Consider the following 23749-nt stretch of genomic DNA (forward strand, 5'->3'; position numbering starts at 1 on the left):
AGGAGATTCATGAAAGTAGAATTGACAGGGCTGCGTGACAGATTAAGAGTGCAGGTTGAATAAGAGAGATGAGTCGAGGATAATGCCAAGGTTTCAGGCTTGCGAGGCAGGTGAGGGGGTAGTGTTGTCTATTCCAAGCTGACGAGTTTGTCTGGGAAGAGGGTGAACCCCTAGAACTGAAAAGATTTGGTTGGGGGAAGCGTTCGGCAAAGTCACAAAAGAACTACGATATGATAAAATAAAAAAGAGCAAGGGAATTCGAGGTGGCATTAAGAAAAAAACGTGACTTAGTGGAGAGTGCCCTAGAGTAGGAATGCTTTCACATAAATTTAAAAATAATTAGGGAAAAATCCTGGAGGGAAATGTGACAGTCTACAGTTCTGATTTATCGAAATATTTTATTTTCCAGTTGCTGAGAATGTATTTTATCCCTGGATCAGTTGCACAATATGTGCACATATGATTGCTGACCAGATTTGTTGAGAAGCAGCATGGCCTAGTGGTTAAAGCACAGGCCTGGGATCAGAAGGATCTGGGTTCTAATCCCACCCCTGCCACTTGTCTGCTGTGTGACCTTGGGCAAGTTACTTCACTTCTCTGTGCCTCAGTTAAATGGAGATTAATAATAATAATAATAATAGTGGCATTTATTAAGCACTTACTATGTGAAAAGCACCGTTCTAAGCACTGGGGAGGTTACAAGGTGATCAGGTTGTCCCACATGGGGCTCACAGACTTAATCCCCATTTTATAGATGAGGTAACTGAGGCACTGAGAAGTGAAGTGATTTGCCCAAAGTCACACAGCTGACAATTGGTGGAGTTGGGATTTGAACCCATGACCTCTGACTCCAAAGCCCATGCTCTTTCCACTGATCCACGCTGTGAGCCCCACTTGGGACAACCTGATCACCTTGTATCCCCCCAGCGCTTAGAGCAGTGCTTCACACACAGTAAGTGCTTAACAAATACCATCATTAAAACTATTATTATTATGCAGATTAAGACTGTGAGCCCCATGTGTACATATTTATTACTCTATTTTACTTGTACATATCTATTCTATTTATTTTATTTTGTTAGTATGTTTGGTTGTGTTCTCTGTCTCCCCCTTTTAGACTGTGAGCCCACTGTTGGGTAGGGACTGTCTCTATATGTTGCCAATTTGTACTTCCCAAGCACTTAGTACAGTGCTCTGCACATAGTAAGCGCTCAATCAATACGATTGATGATGATGATGATGTGGGACAGGGACTGTGTCCAACCAGATTACCTCATTTTATGTTTTTATGGTAACAAATACCACAAAAAAATGTACTTGATAGTGCAGAGCAGTGGGGTGTGGTAGGTTTTGGGGGCTGAAATGTTGTAAATCCAGTATTCTCCCAATACTGTTTTCTTTCTGGGGCTCCTGAGCTGAAAGGAGGGCACCTAAACCCGGAGAACCTTGACCCGATTCGTGGAGAGGCTGAGTATTGTTCGTGGGCGCTCTTCAACCTATCAATCAATATTTCCTGAGGCTGCATTCTGTGTAAAGTAATAATAATGATAATAATCAAAATTGTGGGATTTGTTCAGTGCTTATTACGTGCCAGACACTATAATAATAATAATAATAATAATAATAATAATAATAATAATAATAATGGCATTTGTTAAGCACTTACTGTGTGAAAAGCACTGTTCTAAGCGCTGGGGGGATACAACGTGATCAAGTTGTCCCACGTGGGGCTCACAGTCTTAATCCCCATTTTACAGATGTGAGAACTGAGGCTCAGAGAAGTGAAGTGACTTGCCCAAGGTCACACAGCGGACATGTGGCGGAGTCGGGACTCGAACCCATGACCTCTGACTCCAAAGCCCGTGCTCTTTCCAATGAGCCACATTGCTACACTGTTATTAAGAGCTGTGCTACGTATAATCACCATCATCATCATCATCATCAATCGTATTTATTGAGCGCTTACTGTGTGCACAGCACTGTACTAAGTGCTTGGGAAGTACAAATTGGCAACATATAGAGACAGTCCCTACCCAACAGTGGGCTCACAGTCTAAAAGGGGGAGACAAAACCAAACATACTAACAAAATAAAATAAGTATAATCTTTTCACATGGGACACAGTCCATGTCCCACAGGGGGCTCCCAGTCTTACTTTCCAGATGAGGTAACTGAGGCCCAGATAATAATAATTTTAATAATTTGGGTATTTATTAAGCATTTGCTATGTGCAAAGCACTGTTATAAGTGCTGGGGAGGATACAAGGTGATCAGGTTGTCCCATGTGGGGCTCGCAATCTTAATCCCCATTTTACAGATGGGGTAACTGAGGCACAGAGAAGTGAGGTGACCTGCCCAAGGTCACACAGCAGACACATGACACAGCAGGCACTTCTAGACTGTGAGCCCACTGTTGGGTAGGGACCGTCTCTATATGTTGCCAACTTGTACTTCCCAAGCGCTTAGTACAGTGCTCTGCACACAGTAAGCGCTCAATAGAGAAGCAGCGTGGCTCAGTGGAAGGAGCCCGGGCTTTGGAGTCAGAGGTCATGGGTTCGAATCCCGACTCCACCACATGTCTGCTGTGTGACTTTGGGCAAGTCACTTAACTTCTCTGGGCCTCAGTTCCCTCATCTGTAACATGGGGATTAAGACTGTGAGCCCCACGTGGGACAACCTGATCACCCTGTATCCTCCCCAGCGCTTAGAACAGTGCTTTGCACATAGTAAGCGCTTAACAAATGCCAATTATTATCATTATTATTATTAATAAATACGATTGATTAGATTAGACATGATGTAGCAGGATTAGAACCCAGGTCCTTCTGACTCTGGCTCTATCCATTAAACCATAGTGCTTCCCTGCACTAAAAAACCTGTAAGGGGACAATAGTATTAGCAGACATGATCTCCGATCTTGTTATCTTGTGCCTACCCCAGGGCTTGGCATATATTAAGGTTTAAATAAATCCGTCATTATTATTACCGTGATCTTCTGACTCGGCCAACTCGCCTTCTAGCCGGTGTATGCCCAGAAATGTGCTTTGTGCCGCACCGTTCCGTGAAAGCGATTTCTTTTCCAGTTCCTCCCTCACCAGCCTTCTGCACCCGTGATTGCTGCCTCAGCCTTCTCCTCTAAGGTCGGCAAATAAATCCCAGCGAACCACTGCACCGGTTGCAGAACTCCCACTGAAACGCTCAAATCTGCATCCGTGATGGATGGGGCCAATCTGTCCATCGTTTCATGGGGGATTTACACGGAGAACTCTCATTAGAATTAATGGGAGTTTCTTGCATAAATCTTCCACGTAGCAAGAGGGAAACGGCTGGGCCTTCATCTCTGTGTTTCTGCTCATCGAAGGTTCATTCTTCTTTCAGTCTTTGAGGGCTATTTGTTCTGAGCGGTGAGCTGCTCTGTGGTCTCTCGTTTTCATGACCGAGGTTGTAATCTTGTCCGTCTGTGGACTCCTTATTTGCTCAACAACCCGTGCAGATGCAGACATCCCATCCGTGAGGCTGACCCGACGGACTTCCCAGGGTCAGCTGGAGCCTCCGTGAGTGCCAGTTTGTTCAGGAACGTCGGGAATTCTGGCCTATAATAGACACGGAGAAGGAGGAACATTGGATTCCTGTTGGGAACTGAATTGCTTCCTAATCGATCAATCAATCAGTCGTATTTATTGAGCGCTTACTATGTGCAGAGCACTGTACTAAGCGCTTGGGAAGTACAAATGGGCAACATATAGAGACAGTCCCCACCCAACAGTGGGCTCACAGTCTAAAAGGGGGAGACAGAGGACAAAACCAAACATACTAACAAAATAAAATAAATAGAATAGATATGGACAGGTAAAATAAATAAATAAATAAATAGAGTAATAAATATGTACAAACATATATACATATATACAGGTGCTGTGGGGAAGGGAAGGAGGTAAGATGGGGGGGATGGAGAGGGGGATGAGGGGGAGAGGAAGGAAGGGGCTCAGTCTGGGAAGGACTCTTGGAGGAGGTGAGCTCTCAGCAGGGCCTTGAAGGGAAACCGGTTCTGTAACCGCGGCCTGTTTTGAGCCTGAGTGATTCTTTCCTTAAATGGTGAAGGTTTACAAACAACCCTGATGACTTGTGTTTCTGGAGAAGGGTTTTCTCGTGATGCTCAAGTACACCCTTGTTGGTGTGATGTCTTATTCTACTTTTCCCCTATTATTTTATGGTATTTGTGAGGCTCTTACTATGTGCCCGGCACTGTACTAAGTGCTGAGGGAGCGATGTGCTAATAAGGTTGGACTCAGTCCATGTCCCACCTGGGGCTCACAGTCTTCTTTCATTCATTCAATCATTCATTAAATCATTTTTATTGAGAGCTTACCATGTGGAGAAGCAGCGTGGCTCAGTGGAAAGAGCACGGGCTTTGGAGTCAGAGATCATGGGTTCAAACCCCGGCTCTGCCAACTGTCAGCTGTGTGACTTTGGGCAAGTCACTTCACTTCTCTGGGCCTCAGTTACCTCATCTGTGAAATGGGGATTAAAACCGTGAGCCCCCTGTGGGACAACTTGATCACCTTGTAACCTCCCCCAGCGCTTAGAACAGTGCTTTGCACATAGTAAGCGCTTAACAAATGCCATCATCATCATCCTCATGTGCCAAGCACTGTACTGACAGCTTGGAAGAGTACAATACAACAATAAACTGATCCATTCATTCCCAGCGCACAACCTTAGCCAAGTCACAAGCTCCCACACTAGAGTGCGGCAGACTAAATCCCCATTTTACAGCTGAGATAACTGAGGCACAGAGAAGTGAAATGACCTGCACAAGGTCACACAGCAGACAAGTGGCAGAGTCAGAACTAGAACCCAGGTCCTTCTGACTTCTAGGCAGGTGTTCTATCCACTAGGCCACACTGCTTCTCACTCGGCTTCCCTTTATATAGTTTTATAGTTACAGAGAAGCAGCCAGGCTTAGTGGAAAGAGCCCGAGCTTGGGAGTCAGAGGTCGTGGGTTCTAGTGCCGACTCCGTCACTTATCAGCTTTGTGACTTTGGGCAAGTCACTTAACTTCCCTGTGCCTCAGTTCCCTCATCTGTAAAATGGAGATTAAGACTGTGAACCCCAGGTGGGGCAACCTGATTACTTCGTATCTACCCCAGCACCTAGAACAATACTTGGCACATAGTAAGTGCTTAATACATACCGTCACTATTATTACTTTTTGTGTTTGCAGAAGACATCACTGACAGTGAAGTTCATCCGTGAATGTGTGTGTGTGGCTAAAAGGGTCAACACAAAAGGGTAGCCCTTTTGCACTGGAAACACAAAAAATGTCACCCTAGTTGAGATGCCATGCTTAATTTTTGCCAGACTTGGCTCCAATTTCCCTTTTAATAATGATAATAAAAATAACGACATTTGTTAAGCACTTACTATGTGCAAAGCACTCTTCTAAGCACTGGGGGGATACAAGGTGATCATGTTGTCCCACATGGGGCTCACAGTCTTCATCCCCATTTTACAGATGAGGTAACTGAGGCTCCGAGAAGTTAAGTGACTTGCCCAAGGTCACACAGCAGACACGAGTATGTATATGTGTTTGTATATATGTTTGTACATATTTATTACTCTATTTATTTTACTTGTACCTATCTATTCTATTTATTTTATTTTGTTAGTATGTTTGGTTTTGTTCTCTGTCTCCCCCTTATAGACTGTGAGCCCACTGTTGGGTAGGGACTGTCTCTATATGTTGCCAACTTGTAATTCCCAAGCGCTTAGTACAGTGCTCTGCACACAGTAAGCACTCAATAAATATGATTGATGATGATGATGATGATGATGTGGTGGAGTCGGAATTCGAACCCACGACCTCTGACTCCAAAGCCCGTGCTCTTTCCACTGAGCCACACTGCTTCATCCTTTTGCATCCATGCTTTCCTTTCCATCAGAAGCTTTTGCTCAACAAGAGAGCCATTAATAATGATGGTATTTGTTGAGCCCTTACTACGTGCCAGACACTGTACCAGGTGCTGGGGTGGATACAAACATATTGAGTTGGACGCAGTCCCTGCCCCATGTGGGGCTCACAGTCTCAGTCCCCATTTTACAGATGAGATAACTGAGGCACAGAGAAGTGAAGTGACTTGCCCAATGTCACACAGCAGACAAGTGGCAGAACAGGGATCCACGACCTTCTGATTCCCAGGCCCTTGCTCTCTCCACTGCACCAAAGAGCCATTCCCTTCTTGATGGCAGTGTGCTAGGCAGGTCTGTCTTCCGCAGTCGATTCCAGTTTCCAGAATTTTCTTGTTCGCAATCTTGTCTTGATGTTTGACATTGAGTATGTACTGTCAAAGATGCAGTTTGGGACTGCTCTAGTTGCTAGACTTAACTGCTGAGTGTGGTCCACATCTCACAGCCACAGAGAATGTTGCACCACAGTATAACTCTGCAGACCTTTAACCCTGCAGGCCTGTCTCTGATGGAGCTGTCGAAGCCAAGAGATGCCCATCCCTTTGAAAGTTGTGGCAGGAGAGGCAGAGGGCATCATTCTATTAGTCAATGATATTTATTGAGCCCTTACTATATGCCAAGCACTGTACTAAGCGCTTGGGAGAGCACAATACAACTGAATGTTCTGACGACACCTGTCCACATGTCTTGTTTTGTTCTCTGTCTCCCCCTTCTAGACTGTGAGCCCGTTGTTGGGTAGGGACCGTCCCTATCTGTTGCCGACTTGTACTTCCCAAGCGCTTAGTACAATGCTCTGCCCACAGTAAGTGCTCAATAAATACAATTGAATGAATGAATCAGTGGACACATTCCTTGCCCATAATGAGCTTCTGAGAAGCTGTAAGGCCTAGTGGAAAGGCCTCGGGCTTGGGAGCAACAGATCCTAGGTTCTAATCCTGCACCAACACTTTCCTGCTGTGTGACCCCTGGCAATGATGATAATAATAATAATATAATAATAATAATAATAAAACTGTGGCATTTTTAAGCACTTACTATGTGCCAGGCACTGTACTAAGCACGGGGCGGGGGGGGGGGGGGCGGTGATATGAGCCAATCGGATTGGACATAGTCACTGCCCCGCATGGGGCTCATCGTCTCAATACCCACTTTATAGATGAGGTAACTGAGACCCAGAGAAGTGAAGTGCCTTTCCTAAGGTCACACAGCAGACAAGTAGCGGAGCCGAGATTAGAACCCAGGTCCTTCTAATTCCCAGGCCGAGGCTGTAGCCACTAGGCCATACTGCTTCTCCAGACACTTACCTCTTTGTACCTCTGTTTCCACCTCTGTAAAAATGGAGTTTCTCCTGCCAACATAAACTGTAAGTCTCAAGTGGGACTGGGTCTGTTTCCAACCTCACTATCTTGTGTCTATCCCAATGTTTAGAACAATGCTTATCAAAGAATAGGTGCTTAATAAGCACCACCAGGATTTTTATTAGCAAGGAGGGTAGGTTCATTCATTCACTTACTGAGATAACTGCCTTTTGCTTGCGGAGCTGTGTTCTGATCACTTGAGAGAGTACAATAAAAGTGAAAGACAAGGTCCCCTGCTCTTGAGTCCTACATTCCTCTCCTTCTCCACTCCCACTCCCTCTCCTCTTCTCCACCTCTTTTCTCTCCTCTCCCTTCCTTAATTTTCCTGCTTGTTCCCCCTTTCTCTTCCTTTATTCTCCCTCCCTCCATCTTTTTTCCCCTCTTCCTCCCCTCATTCTCTGTCTCTCACCACGTTAGTACAATCACTCATCCTCTCCAGACTGGATTACTACATCAGCCTCCTTTCTGACCTCCAAGACAACTGTCTCTCCCCATTTCAATCCATACTTCACTCTGTTGTCTGGATTATCTTTCTACAGCAATGTTATGGGCATATCACCCCCCCTTCTCAAAAATCTCCAGTGGTTGTCTATCAAGCTCCATATCAAACAAAAACTCCTCAGTATTAGCTTCAAAGCACTCCATCAACCATGTCCCTTCTTACCTCCCCTCCTTTCTGTCCTTCTCCATCCCAGCCGGCACAGTCCGCTCCTCTGGTGCCGCTAACCTCCACAATGGGCCTCATTCTCGCCTGTCCCGCCGTCGACCCTTGGCCCCCACGTCCTATCTCTGGCCTGGACACCCTCTTTCCTCAAACCCACCAAACAATCACACTTCCCTCCTTCAAAGCCCTACTAAAAGCTCACCTCCTCCATGAGACCTTCCCAGACCAAGTCCCCCTTTCCCTCAGTCCCTCCTCTCCTCCCCATCGCCCCGACTCTCTCCCTTAGCTCTACCCCCCTCCCCACAGCAATTGTGTATATATGTACAAATGTATAATTCTATTTATTTATATCGATGCCAGTTTGCTTGTTTTGCTGTCTGTCTCCCCCCTGCTAGACTATAAGCCCATTGTGGGCGGAGATTGTCTCTATCGGTGAATTGTACTGTCCAAGTGCTCTGCACACAGTAAGCGCTCAATAAATATGATTGAAGGAATGAATGTCCGGCTCTCCAAGTCCCACCCCTTTAACACCCCAAGTTCCCCTCTAAACTCTGAATACAGAGTGTTTTATGTGTGTGTCTGAATGGCATTCACTTTCTATTTGCATTTGGAAGAAACAGAAAAGGTTTTGGTGTTGCCTGAACCGACCAGGCTCAGGTTAGGACCAGGCTGGCCCGGATGACCGTGACGGTCAGCTCCCCTCAATCTGGACCAGGTCAGGTCATCATCCACGGTCAATATGTTGCCAATTTGTACTTCCCAAGCGCTTAGTACAGTGCTCTGCACATAGTAAGTGCTCAATAAATATGATTGATTGATGATGACGGTCAGAAGATGGACAGATCAGGATTATAGGAAATTCCTAGCTGGGTTCCAACCATCTCCTCACAAGGGTTTCCTTTTGCCTGTCTTTAGGAATGCTGGACTGAACCAACTCTTTGGGGGAAAGAGGGACTCTTGGGGGATGAAAATGTCCAATTTGATAATTTAGCTTCCTTGACTTCCGTCTTGAGGAGCAGTATGGTACAGGGCGGTAAAATTCCGCTTCCTCTGAACTTTCCCCTCTCCATCCCCCCCGCCTTACCTCCTTCCCTTCCCCACAGCACCTGTATATATGTTTGTACGTATTTATTACTCTATTTATTCATTTATTTTACTTGTACATATCTATTCTACTTATTTTATCTTGTTAATATGTTTGGTTTTGTTCTTGGTCTCCCCCTTCTAGACTGTGAGCCCACTGTTGGGTAGGGACTGTCTCTATATGTTGCCAAATTGTACTTCCCAAGTGCTTAGTACAGTGCTCTGCACAGAGTAAGGGCTCAATGAATATGATTGATCGATTGATTGATTGATTTCCCACTCATCACTTGTGGAGGCCATGTTGGTGTCACTCAGGATTAATATTGAAACGTTTTTATCATTGTGTCATAGTCAACCAAGCAGACGGACCAACTTGTATCTCTAATCAATAACATTTTTCTTCGTTCTGACTCTTTGACATACTTTAATGAGAGTATTATGATAATATTTTACCACTGTAATGTTAATTTGATTAACTCCTTTTTGGATATGGAAATAGTACATTATTCCATGGGAATTCCAATATAATTTGAAATTAATGAGAGCTAGTATTTGAAAAGAGTAGAATTAAGGAGGAACGTGAGCTACCTACATCAATATAATATTATTTCAGATTGTTTTATCTCACAATGTGATTTTACTGAATATAGAATTCATTTATTTATCCAAGACATGTATGACACAACTTGCACGACTTGTTAGAATATTTTAACCTATTCATTCTTTTGAGACCTTCCAAGTAAGCGACGAACCCAATTCATTCAGCGGCCTAAATTGTGTTGTTATTATTGTATGTGAGATGCATACAGCTATGAAGTACGCAGTTCCCAAGGCTGTGAAACAGTGATCACCTTCCCAAAAGGATTAATTTATTAGCAGGAAATGACTTTATTTTACGTGGCTAAGGTGTAAGATTCAGTAATTGAGTAATCAGATCTCCTCCAGGAGGCCTTCCTTGATTCACTTCAATCAACACGGGTTATATTCGTGGCTGAGTGGAAAAAGCCCAGGCTTTGGAGTCAGAGGTCATGGGTTCAAATCCCGGCTCTGCCAATTGTCAGCTGTGTGGCTTTGGGCAAATCACTTCACTTCTCTGGGCCTCAGTTACCTCATCTGTAAAATCGGGATGAAGACTGTGAGCCCCCAGTGGGACAAACTGATCACCTTGTAACCTCCCCAGTGCTTAGAACAGTGCTCTGCACATAGTAAGCGCTTAATAAATGCCATTATTAGTAGTATTATTATATTCCTCTCCCACGAAGTATTTGTGAACTTACAACATTCTCTGTCACAAGTGCACTTATTTTCCATACACTATTACCTAAGCACTAACTTTATAATGATAATAGCAATTATTGTACTTGTTAAGCGCTTATTATGTGGAAGACACTGTTCTAAACGCTGGGGTGGATACGAACAAATCGGGTTGTCCACAGTCCCTGTCTTACACGGGGCTCACAGTCTCAATCCCCATTTCACAGATGAGGTAACTGAGGCCCAGAAAAGTGAAGTGACTTGCCTAAGGTCACACAGGAGACTAGTGGCGGAGTCGGAATTTGAACCTATGACCTTCTGACTCTCAGGCCTGTGCTTTGTCCACTCCACCAACTTATGGTATACTACCTTTACCTATACTATACTAGAGAACCAGCGTGGCTCAGTGGAAAGAGCCTGGGCTTTGGAGTCAGAGGTCAGGGGTTCAAATCCTGGCTCCGCCAATTGTCAGCTGTGTGACTTTGAGCAAGTCACTTCACTTCTCTGGGCCTCAGTTCCCTCATCTGTAAAATGGGGATTAAGACTGTGAGCCCCACATGATCACCTTGTATCCCCTCAGGGCTTAGAACAGTGCTTTGCACATAGTAAGTACTTAACAAATACCATCATTATTATTAGCCTTAGCTTCTCTGGGTCTTAACTTCTCTGGGCCTTAACTGGCCCTTAACTTCTCTGTGCCTCAGTTACCTCATCTGTAAAATGGGGATTAAGACTGTGAGCCCCATGTGGGACAACCTGATCACCCTGTATCCTCCCGAGTGCTTAGAACAGTGCTTTGCACATAGTAGGCGCTTAACAAATGCCAATTATTATTATTATTATTATCTTTTCCTTCTTCCTCCAATTCATACATTATTTCAACATCGGTCTCTCCTTCTAGATTTAAAAATCCTTGAGATCAGGAATCGAAAGAGCATCGGCCTTGTAGTCAGAGGACTTGGGTTCTAATCCTGACACCACCTCTTGTCTGCTGTCTGACCTTGGGCAAGTCACTTCACTTATCTAGGCCTCGTTTCCTTCATCTACAAAATGGAGGTTCAATACCTGTCTTCCCTCCTAACATAGACTGTTAGCCCCATGTGGGACCCAATTATCTTGAATCGATCCCAGCGCTTAGAACAGTGCTTGACACATAGTAAAGCACTCAAGAGTACCACAATTATCACTCTCCTGATCACTTAATACAGTACTCTGTACACTGTAGGCACTCGATGAATGTTATTGATTGATTGATAGAGTCCCCTGTTTTAAATGACAGCTGAGGAGCATTCCAATCAAGAAGACACCAAGACTGAAAATCTGAATGAAGGAATTGATTACAATGAGAGCAGTGAGTAGAAGTGGGCAGGCGAGCTGGGGTGAAGCACATTGTGAAGTGCACAGAAAACAAAAACTCCTCACCTTTGGCTTTAAAGCAGTCCATCAATCAATCAGTCGTATTTATTGAGCGCTTACTGTGTGCAGAGCACTGTACTAAACGCTTGGGAAGTACAAGTTGGCAACATACAGAGACAACCCTACCCAACAGTGGGCTCACAGTCCATCACCTTGCCCCCTCCTACCTTACCTCTCTTCTTTCCTTCCACATGTAGTTTTTTAGTCATCCTGATTGTACACTGGTATATCTTTCTCACTGGCAAAAAACAAAAACGAAACAGCCCTGCTTCCCAAAGGACAAAACTGTTATTAGTATGGTTAGGTATCACTTTTCTCCGCTTTCCTGCCAGCATAAATCAGTCAATTCAATCTCCTATTTATTCAGTCTTAACTGTGTGCAGAGCACTGAACTAAGTGTTTGGACAAGCACAATACAGTTCAGTCGATAGATACAATCTCTGCCCACAGGGAGCTTAAGGGTTGAATTGGGCTCCTTGATGGTAGAGGTTCATATATACTAATTTGATTCTATTCCCCCAAACACTTAGTTCAGTTTTTTTTTTTTTAATTTTGTTTGGTTATGTCCCCTCTAGACTGTAAGCTCGTTGTGGGCAGTGAATGTGTCTGGTCTATTGTTGGGTTGTACTCCCCTAAGTGCTTAGTACAGTGCCCTTCTCCCAGTAAGTGCTCAATAAGTAAGATTGATTTTGCTTTGCTTTTTTATAGTATTTGTTAATTGCGTACTACGTGCCAGGAACTGTACTAAGCACTGGGGTAGATACAAGTTAATCAGTTTGGACACTGTCCCTCATAGCATACAATATCTTAATCCCCATTTTATGATGAGGTAACTGAGGCCCAGAGAAGTGAAGTGACTTGCCCTAGGTCACACAGCAGACAAGTGGCGGAGCTTGGATTAGACCCCAGGTTATTCTGACTCCTGGGCCCAAGCTCTATCCACTAAGCCATGCTGCTTCTCACACAGTAATTGCTCGTGTGAGCCCACTGTTGGGTAGGGACTGTCTCTATATATTGCCAACTTGTACTTCCCAAGTGCTTAGTACAGTGCTCTGCACACAGTAAGCGCTCAATAAATACGATTGATTGATTGATTGATTGAGACACAGTGTCGATTGGTTAAAATAAGGTGGGCTACCATCACTTTAAACCGTGTTTGCTGAACGCAAGTGATATTGCTTTAATGACACATTCAGAAGTGAAATCTGTTTGATTTTTCTCCGACTCATCTAACATGCCGTTATACTTTTCTACAAGATTCATGCCATCCAGTAAACTTTGCTATTAAAGCACCTGGTGGAAATTGAAATTGACATTTAGACTGTGAGCCCACTGTTGGGTAGGGACTGTCTCTATATGTTGCCAATTTGTACTTCCCAAGGGCTTAGTACAGTGCTCTGCACATAGTAAGCGCTCAATAAATACGATTGATGATGATGATGATGACTCCCACGTAACATAAAGCCCCCAGCTCTCTGCCCCTTCTCTAAAGGTGCCTTTAAATCTTTAATTTAGAAGGCAAAAGGAAGAGAAACCAGGTTAATTCTGATTCTGTACAATAGCCAGCACAAGGTTGCCACTCTACGAAGAGTTTTATGGAAATCAACAATTAGCATTATCTCCATTGGTAATAATCCCATCACTCTGAAGTTATACAACTTTGGCTGTGATCCTTAAAAGCTGCATGTTTCTCAAATAAGTGTAGTTTATCTTTGCAAATACCAAATACAAAAATTCAACCTTTCCTCCTCTGACCAGTTGTCTTTAGCTTGTTTTCCTACCCATAGACTCGCGTGGAGTAAAATAAACAAAATTTGCCTTATTTTTTTTGTCCACGAAATCCAGATCAATACTCACTTCAGGCCAGTGGATGTGTGCAAGGCGAGACAGCAGTTTAGAAGGAGCAACGTTTACTGAGTGCCAGTTGGGTACAGTACACTGTACTAGGCACTTATGAAAAAGCAAAGGCACATTTGCTGCCCACAAAGAGCTTACACTCTAATGGGGAGGACAAATGTTAAAAATATTTACAACTAGAGTAGCAACAATGAATAATTGAATAGGAATAGTCATATAAGTGCTGAAGATGGGTTTAAATGAGTTCATAAGTGGTAGAGTTCCCTGATAGGTTCATGTGGTTTGAGATGCAGGGGGAAATCTGTTGGAAGAGGTGGGATTTTAGCTGGTTAAATGTCCAAGATCGTATCAGAGACTTCCTGACCCTCAGGCCCATGATTTTTTTTCTAGACTAGGCTGCCTTCCTAGTTATAAGGACCTCTCAAATTACTATACCAGGTTTTTGTTTGGTTGTATATATGTATATATTTTTGTACATATTTATTACTCTATTTATCTTACTTGTACATATCTATTCTATTCTGTAAAAATGGGGATTAAGACTGTGAGCCCCCCGTGGGACAACCTGATCACCTTGTAAACTCCCCAGCACTTAGAACAGTGCTTTGCACATAGTAAGCGCTTAATAAATGCCATTATTATTATTATTATTATTTATTTTATTTTGTTAGTATGTTTGGTTTTGTTCCCTGTCTCCCCCTTCTAGACTGTGAGCCCGCTGTTGGGTAGGGACTGTCTCTATGTGTTGCCGACTTGTACCTCCCAAGCGCTTAGTACAGTGCTCTGCACACAGTAAGTGCTCAATAAATACGATTGATTGATTGATTGTTTTATGGTATTTGTTATGCGCTTACTATGTGTCAAACACTATAATAATCATAATCATAATGATGGTATTTGTTAAGCACTTACTATGTGCCAAGCACTATTCTAAGCGCTGAAGAAAAGTCACTGTTCATTGCTACTGGGAATCCTTGGATTCCTCAAGGCTCCAGACAGCCCTATAAATGGCCTAAACATGCATAACTTTCTCAAGATTCAACAAGTAAGAAGCATCATAGACTAGTGGACAGAGTGCAGGTCTAGATGATAATAATAATAATAATAATAATAATAATAATAATAATGGTATTTGTTAAGCGCTTACTGTGTGTCAAACACTATAATAATCATAATCATAATTATGGTATTTGTTAAGCACTTACTATGTGCCAAGCACTATTCTAAGTGCTGAAGAAAAGTAACAGTTCATTGCTACTGGGAATCCTTGGATTCCTCAAGGCTCCAGACAGCTCTATAAATGGCCTAAACGTGCATAACTTTCTCAAGATTCAACAAGTAAGAAGCATCATGGCCTAGTAGACAGAGTGCAGGTCTAAATAATAATAATAACAATGATGGTATTTGTTAAGCGTTTACTGTGTGTTAAACACTATAATAATCATAATCGTAATTATGGTATTTGTTAAGCACTTACTATGTGCCAAGCACTGTTCTAAGCGCTAAAGAAAAGTAACTGTTCATTGCTACTGGGAGTCCTTGGACTCGTCAAGGCTCCAGACAGCCCTATAAATGGCCTAAACGTGCATAACCTTCTCAAGATTCAACAAGTAAGAAGCATCATGGCCTAGTGGACAGAGTGCAGGTCTAGATAATAATAATAATAATAATAATAATAATAATAATAATAATAATAATAATAATGGAATTTGTTAAGCGCTTACTGTGTGTCAAACACTATAATAATCATAATCATAATTATGGTATTTGTTAAGCACTTACTATGTGCCAAGCACTATTCTAAGCGCTGAAGAAAAGTAACTGTTCATTGCTACTGGGAATCCTTGGATTCCTCAAGGCTCCAGACAGCTCTATAAATGGCCTAAACGTGCATAACTTTCTCAAGATTCAACAAGTAAGAAGCATCATGGCCTAGTGGACAGAGTGCAGGTCTAGATAATAATAGTAATAATAATAATAATAATGGTATTTGTTAAGCGCTTACTGTGTGTCAAACACTATAATAATCATAATCATAATTATGGTATTTGTTAAGCACTTACTATGTGCCAAGCACTGTTCTAAGCGCTGAAGAAAAGTAACTGTTCATTGCTACTGGGAATTCTTGGATTCCTCAAGGCCTCAGACAGCTCTATAAATGGCCTAAACGTGCATAACTTTCTCAAGATTGAACAAGTAAGAAGCATCATGGCCTAGTGGACAGAGTGCAGGTCTAGATAATGATAATAATAATAATAATAATAATAATAATAATGGTATTTGTTAAGCGCTTACTGTGTGTCAAACACTATAATAATCATAATCATAATTATGGTATTTGTTAAGCACTTACTGTGTGCCAAGCACTGTTCTAAGCGCTGAAGAAAAGTAACTGTTCATTGCTACTGGGAATCCTTGGATTCCTCAAGGCCCCAGACAGCTCTATAAATGGCCTAAACGTGCATAACTTTCTCAAGATTGAACAAGTAGGAAGCATCATGGCCTAGTGGACAGAGTGCAGGTCTAGATAATGATAACAATAATAATAATAATAATAATAATAATAATAATAATAACAATAATAATGGTAATTGTTAAGCACTTACTGTGTGTCAAACACTATAATAATCATAATCATAATTATGGTATTTGTTAAGCACTTACTATGTGCCAAGCACTGTTCTAAGCGCTGAAGAAAAGTAACTGTTCATTGCTACTGGGAATCCTTGGATTCCTCAAGGCTCCAGACAGCTCTATAAATGGCCTAAACGTGCATAACTTTCTCAAGATTCAACAAGTAAGAAGCATCGTGGCCTAGTGGATAGAGTGCAGGTCTAGATAATAATAATAATAATAATAATAATAATAATAATAATAATGGTATTTGTTAAGTGCTTACTGTGTGTCAAACACTGTAATAATCATAATCATTATTATGGTATTTGTTAAGCACTTACTATGTGCCAAGCACTGTTCTAAGCGCTGAAGAAAAGTAACTGTTCATTGCTACTGGAAGTCCTTGGACAACAAGCATCGTGGCCTAGTGGATAGAGTACAGGTCTAGATAATAATAATGATAATAATAATAATAATAATAATAATGGTATTTGTTAAGCACTTACTGTGTGTCAAACACTATAATAATCATAATTATGGTATTTGTTAAGCACTTACTGTGTGTCAAACACTATAATAATCATAATTATGGTATTTGTTAAGCACTTACTGTGTGTCAAACACTATAATAATCATAATTATGGTATTTGTTAGGCACTTATTATGTGCCAAGCACTGTTCTAAGAGCTGAAGAAAAGTAACTGTTCATTGCTACTGGGAGTCCTTGGACTCGTCAAGGCTCCAGACAGCCCTGTAAATGGCCTAAACGTGCATAACTTTCTCAAGATTCAACAAGTAAGAAGCATCGTGGCCTAGTGGATAGAGTACAGGTCTAGATAATAATAATAATAATTATGGTATTTGTTAAGTGCTTACTATGTGCAGAGCACTGCTCTAGGCGCTGGGGGAAAACAAGGTGATCAGGTTGTCCCACGTGGGGCTCACAGTCATAATCCCCCATTTTACAGATGAAGGAACTGAGGCACAGAGAAGTGAAGTGACTTGCCCAAAGTCACACAGCAGATAAGTGGTGGAGCCGGGATTAGAATCCATGACCTCTGATTCCCAAACCCGGGCTCTTTCCACTAAGCCACACTGTTTATTCTAAGAGCTGGGGTCTATCCAGCTTAATTAGGTTGGACACAGTCCCTGTCCCACATAGGGCTCCCAGTCAAAATTGGAGGGAGAACAGGATAACTGAGACACAGAGAAGTTAAGCGATTTGCCCAAGATCACAAAGCAAGCAGAGCTAGGATTGGAATAATAATGATGATTAATAATTATGGTATTTCAGCGTGGCTCAATGGAAAGAGCGTGGACTTGGGAGTCAGAGGTCGTGGGTTCAAATTCCGGCTCCACTGATCAATCAATCAATCAATCGTATTTATTGAGTGCTTACTATGTGCAGAGCACTGCTGATCATCAGCTATGTGACCTTGGGCAAGTCACTTAGCTTCTCTGTGCCTCAGTTACCTCATCTGTAAAACGGGGATTAAGACTGTGAGCCCCACGTGGGACAACCTGATCACCTTGTATCCCCCTCCAGTGCTTAGAACAGTGCTTTGCACATAGTAAGTGCTTAACAAATGCCATTATTATTATTATTATTATTATTATTATTATTATTTGTTTAGCACTTATTAGGCACTGGATCCAAGCTAATCGGGTTGGACACAGTCCCTGTCCCACGTGGGGCTCACTATCTCAATCCCCATTTTACATACGGGGGAACTGAGGCCCAGAGAAGCTTAGTGAGTTGCCCAAGGCCACACAGCAGACAACCATGAGCCAGCCTGCATTAGGATTAGAACCCATGACCTTCTGATTCCTAGGCAAATGAGCTATCCACTACGTCATGCTGCTTCTCTATTACACTGAACTCTCCCAAGCACTTAATACATTTCTCTGCACAGAGTAAGTGCTCAGTACGTCTTATAGGATCAGACCAAGTTGCAAATATTGCAAGTTTTAGAATAACAAGCTCATTCACAGCTTGGAGTTACTCCTTCTTTATGCATAAGGGGAAAATTCAGAGTCAAATCTAGATCTTGGGCGGCAGAAGCACTGGGCATGCAAAATATTCGATTTTAGTCATATTTGGTTGAAGAATTCATTTCCTGCCATACACGGTCAATAAGATGGTTTTAATATGCGGACTGACAAATATCTGTGTCACAGTGAGGATGAACGATTGACCCTTTATGAGATGAAAAGCACTACATCTTTCTGCTGTCATGAGAGCTTGATTCGGTTAATGAAAATTCCAGAAGAAAAGAACAAATTAGAATCCAGTAAAGCCCCGCATTTATCTTATTAGAATTTGAATTTTCCCATAACTTACACATTTATTTTAGACACCGTTAAATTCCTTTGGAAGTCAATACACTGGGTTTTCATTAAATTCATCAATTTAAAAACGCATTTCCCATCATCTGATCCCCTTACCCAACACTTTCCAGGAATTTTCCCAGTATTGTTAGATCCGTTGGATTCCCCTACTTCCAGCATTTCATTCGATTGTATTTATTGAGCGCTTACTATGTGCAGAGCACTGTACTAAGCGCTTGGGAAGTACAAGTCGGCAACATAGAGACACGGTCCCTACTCAACAACGGGCTCACAGTCTAGAAGGGGGAGGCAGACAACAAAACAAAACTTGTAGACGGGTGTCAAAATCGATTTCATTTCAGAATCAAAATCATTTCTCCCATTGCTGTTTTCAGTACTATTCCCGGGCCGAAGATGGGAAGCGTGTCTTCTGCCTCCAGTGTAATCACCTAAATGCTTACCACAGTGCTCTGCACAACCTAAGCATTCAGTAATTACCATTGATGATGAACGAATTCCTTGCCGGGTAGCCAGAGTTTAAAAACAAAAGCCCTCCAGAAATATGGCAGGTTTATTTAAGGAGTGGTCCGATTTGAAATCCACCCTGTGCAAAAATCCTAAAAACTTTAGAAAATTGCCACACTGCTTCTCAGTTCAGAAGGAAGTGGGGAGAAGGGGTGGGAATCATGCATTTATCTGGTCTGCAGGGGATGGGAGGGGTGGGTGTGGGTGTGCGTGAGTGTGTCCAGCATGGCTCAGTGGAAAGAGCCCGGGCTTTGGAGTTAGAGGTCAGGGGTTCAAATCCCGGCTCCGCCAATTGTCAGCTGTGTGACTTTGGGCAAGTCACTTAACTTCTCTGGGCCTCATCTGTAAAATGGGGATGAAGACTGTGAGCCCCTGTGGGACAACCTGATTACCTTGTATCCCCCCAGCGCTTAGAACAGTGCTTTGCACATAGTAAGCGCTTAATAAATACCATTATTATTATTATTATTATTACACGTGGATTTACAGGTGTGTTTGTGTGTGTGCATATATACCTCCTCTAATCACAAAGGGACCAATTAGCCATTCACCGTTCGAAGGTGACTAATTCTTAGTTACCATAGGTAGACCAATACCTGATCTTGAAGCAGGAAGCAAGGGAACTGGACTGTTTTGGAGCCAGGTGAGTGAACTCCCCAGGCTTCAGACAGCCACCTTTGCATCAAACAGAAACTCCTTTACCATCAGCTTTAAAACAGTCGAGCCCCTCGCCCCCTCCTACCTCACCTCGCTACTCTCCTATTAAAACCCCGACTGCATACTTCGCTCTTCTAATACCAACCTAATCTTTGTACCTCGATCTCATCTTTCTCACCACTGATCTCTCACCCATGTCTTGCTTCGGCCTGGAATGCCCTCCCTCCTCATATCCGACAAACAATTCCTCACCGCTCCCTTCAAAACCTGACTGAGGGCCCATCTCCTCCAAGAAGCCTTCCCTGACTAAGCCCTCATTTCCTTTTCTACCACTCCCTTATGTGCTCCCTTTATTTCACCCTCCCACCAGCCCCACAGGACTTATTTTATTTTGTTAGTATGTTTGGTTTTGTTCTGTGTCTCCCCCTTTCAGACTGTGAGCCCACTGTTGGGTAGGGACTGTCTCTATATGTTGCCAATTTGTACTTCCCAAGCACTTAGTACAGTGCTCTGCACATAGTAAGCGCTCAATAAATACGATTGATGATGATGATGATGATGATTTCAGCCTGTCAATCAGTCAGTTGCATTTATTGTGTGCTTACTGTGTGCAGAGCACTGTACTAAGCGCTTGGGAGAGTACAATATAACAATACGAGGGACACATTCCCTGCCCACGATGAGCTTGCAGTCTAGAGAGGGAGACAGATATTAATATAAATAAATCAAATTAGAGATATGTATATGTGTTGTGGGGTTTGGAGGGGGATGAATAAAGGGAGCAAGTCAGGGCGATTCATTCGTTCAGTCATATTTATTGAGCTCTTACTGTGTGCAGAGCACTGTACTAAGCGCTTGGGAAGTACAAGTTGGCAACATTTAGAGACGGTCCCTACCCAGCAACGGGCTCACAGTCTAGAAAGGGGAGACAGACAACAGAACAAAACATATTAACAAAATAAAATAAATAGAATAGTAAATATATACAAGTAAAATAAATAGAGGAATAAATCTGTACAAACATATATACGGGTGCTGTGGGGAGGGGAAGGAGGTAGGGTGGGGGGGATGGGGAGAGGGAGAAGAAGGAGGGGGCGAGGTGATGGACAGCCTTGAAGCCGAGAGTGAGGAGTTTTTGTTAAGCACTTACTATATGCCAGTTACTCTACTAAGCGCTGGGCAGGATACAGGCAAATCTGGGTTAGACATAGTCCTTGTCCCATTTTGGGGCTCACAATCTCAATCCCCATTTTACAGGTGAGGAAGCTGAGGCACAGAGAAGTGTAGTGACTTGCCCATGGTCAATCAATCAATCAATCAATCAATGTCATATTTATTGAGCACTTACTGTGTGCAGAGCACTGTACTAAGCGCTTGGGAAGTACAAGATGGCAACATATAGAGACAGCCCCTACCCAACAGTGGGCTCACAGTCTAAAAGGGGGAGACAGAGAACAAAACCAAAGATACTAACAAAATAAAATAAATAGAAGTGTCTGAGGAAAGTAACACGGAATAATGGATAGATCACGGTCCTGGGAGTCAGAAGGTCATGGGTTCTAATGCCGGCTCCGTTACTTGTCTGCTTTGTGACCTCGGGCCAGTCACTTCACTTCATCATCATCAATCATATTTATTGAGCACTTACTGTGTGCAGAGCACTGTACTAAGCGCTTGGGAAGTACAATTTAAGTACAACTTCACTTCTTTGTCCCTCAATTCCCTCATGTATAAAAATGGGATTAAGACTGTCAGCCTTATATGGGACAGGGACTGTGTCCAACCCAATTTGCTTGTATCTACCCCAGTACTTAAAGCAGTGCCTGGCACGTAGTAAGTGCTTAACAAATACCATAATTATTAATTATTATTATAAATACCATTGATAGTTTGCAGAATGATAAAATGAAAAGCAGCATGGTCCATTTGAAAGAGCACTGGGAGACAGAGGATCTGTGCTCTAATCCCACTCTGTCAGTTGCCTACTGTGTGACATTGGGCATGTCACTTTTCGGTGGCTCAGTTTCCTCATCTGTAAAATGGAGATGCAAATACCTGTTCTCCCTCTTACGTAGACTGTGAGTCCCATGTGGTACAGGGACTGTGTCTGACCTGCTTCACTTGTATCTACTCCAGGGCGTGATATACGGTAAGTGCTTATCAAATACAATGATGATAATAATAATTATAACAATGATGGACTGTCTAGATTGCTAATGGTTAAACATATTGAGATCTTGTAGCTAAACATTTTCCTCTTTAAATGTACATGAATTTTCTAATAATAATTATGCTATTTCTTAAGCGCTTACTATGTGCCAAATAATAATAATAATAATAATGACATTTATTAAGTGCTTACTATGTGCAAAGCACTGTTCTAAGTGCAGGGGAGGTTACAATGTGATCAGGTTGTCCCACAGGGGGATCACAGTCAATCCCCATTTTAAAGATGAGGTAACTGAGGCCCAGAGAAGTTAAGTGACTTGCCCAAAGTCACACAGCTGATAAGTGGCAGAGTCAGGATTAGAACCCAGGACCTCCGACTCCCAAGCCCGGGCTCTTTCCACTAAGTCATGCTGCTTCTCTATTCTAAGAACTGGGGTATATACAGCTGAATTAGGTTGGATACAGTCCCTGTCCCACAGGAGGCTCATAGTCAAAGTTGGAGGGGGAACAGAATAACTGAGACAAGTAGAAAGAGCACGGCCTGGTGAGCCAGAGGTCATGGGTTCTAATCTCAGCTCCGCCACTTGTCAGCCATGTGACCTTGAGCAAGTCACTTAACTTCTCTGGGCCTCAGTTCCCTCATCCGTAAAATGGAGATGAAGACTGTGAGCCCCACGTGGGACAACCTGATTACCTTGTATCTACCCCAGCGCTTAGAATAGTTCTTGGTACATAATAGGTGCTTAACAAATACCAACATTATTATTATTATTATTATCAGAGCCAGGATTAGAACCCAGGACCTCTGACTCCCAAGCCTGGGCTTGGGAGTCGTTGCCTCATTTTTTTAGTATTTAAACCTTAAAGGATGAAAGCTTTCCCTTCAAAATAAAAAATAAAATCATGGGGTGCAGTTTCTTGTCTAGAGTTTTGGCTCATACTTAAGGCTTGGTTTCGTCTCGTGGAAGCGTGATTGGCTCTTCGATTTCTCGGAGCCAATGAAAAAGGCATCTAACCAAGGAGATGATGTATTGCACCGGTCACCGTCACATTTAATTGCCTTCTGAGAGTCAAGGCAAGGACAGTGGATTGCTGTGCCTCAGAAATGTGCTAAAGCTCTGGGCCACCTTATTTATCTCCTCCCTTTTGCCAGAGCACAGTAGAAATATACCCTTTCTTGGACCTATTTCATGCTCGCTGTCATCTTTGAAGTTCGACGGCTTCTCGTCAGGTGATTGGTTTGTTGAGGAAAAGCTTGCGGAGGCTCCAGAAGCTTGTGTTCTGTTCATGTCTGATAACCGGTGCAGGGATGCAATCAGAATTGGATGTTTTTCCACTTTCCGTGGCCTTGACTGCAGAGATTGCTCCCTCAAAACTTGCTGCCAAAGTCACGGCTCCACAGCCTGGCTGATTTTCTACTCTTCGAGCAGGCTCTTCTGCTACGGTAGAAGACATGTTCCCTTGTGCACTGTGATACTGACCATTTATCGGTTTAGGATGGAGAAGCAGTATGGCCTCGTAGAGAGATCACTATGGGCGTGGGAGTCAAAAGACCTGGAATCTAATCCCGGCTCTGCCACTTGTCAGCTGTGTGACTTTCGGCAAGTCACTTCACTTCTCTGTGCATCAGTTCCCTCATCTGTAAAATGGGGATGAAGACTGTGAGCCCCACGTGGGACAACCTGATTAGCTTATATCCCCCCAGCAATTAGAACAGTGATTGTCACATAGTAAGCACTTAACAAATGCCATTAGGAGGATGATGATGATGAAGAGGCCAGGCTTGGGAGTCAGAAGGCCATGGGTTCTAATCCCGGCTCTGCCACTCATCTGCTCAATGACCTTGGGCAAGTCAC

The 23749-nt window shown here is 42.9% G+C and overlaps 1 protein-coding gene across 4 annotated transcripts in view; it reads left to right on the forward strand.

Moving 5' to 3' along the window:
- The window catches only part of MYT1L (myelin transcription factor 1 like), a 450983-nt gene that overhangs the window by 103426 nt on the left and 323808 nt on the right, over window positions 1–23749 (forward strand). The gene's annotated exons all lie outside the window — the stretch shown is intronic.

Source organism: Tachyglossus aculeatus, chromosome X1, assembly GCF_015852505.1.
Source record: "Tachyglossus aculeatus isolate mTacAcu1 chromosome X1, mTacAcu1.pri, whole genome shotgun sequence".
NCBI lineage: Eukaryota > Metazoa > Chordata > Mammalia > Monotremata > Tachyglossidae > Tachyglossus > Tachyglossus aculeatus.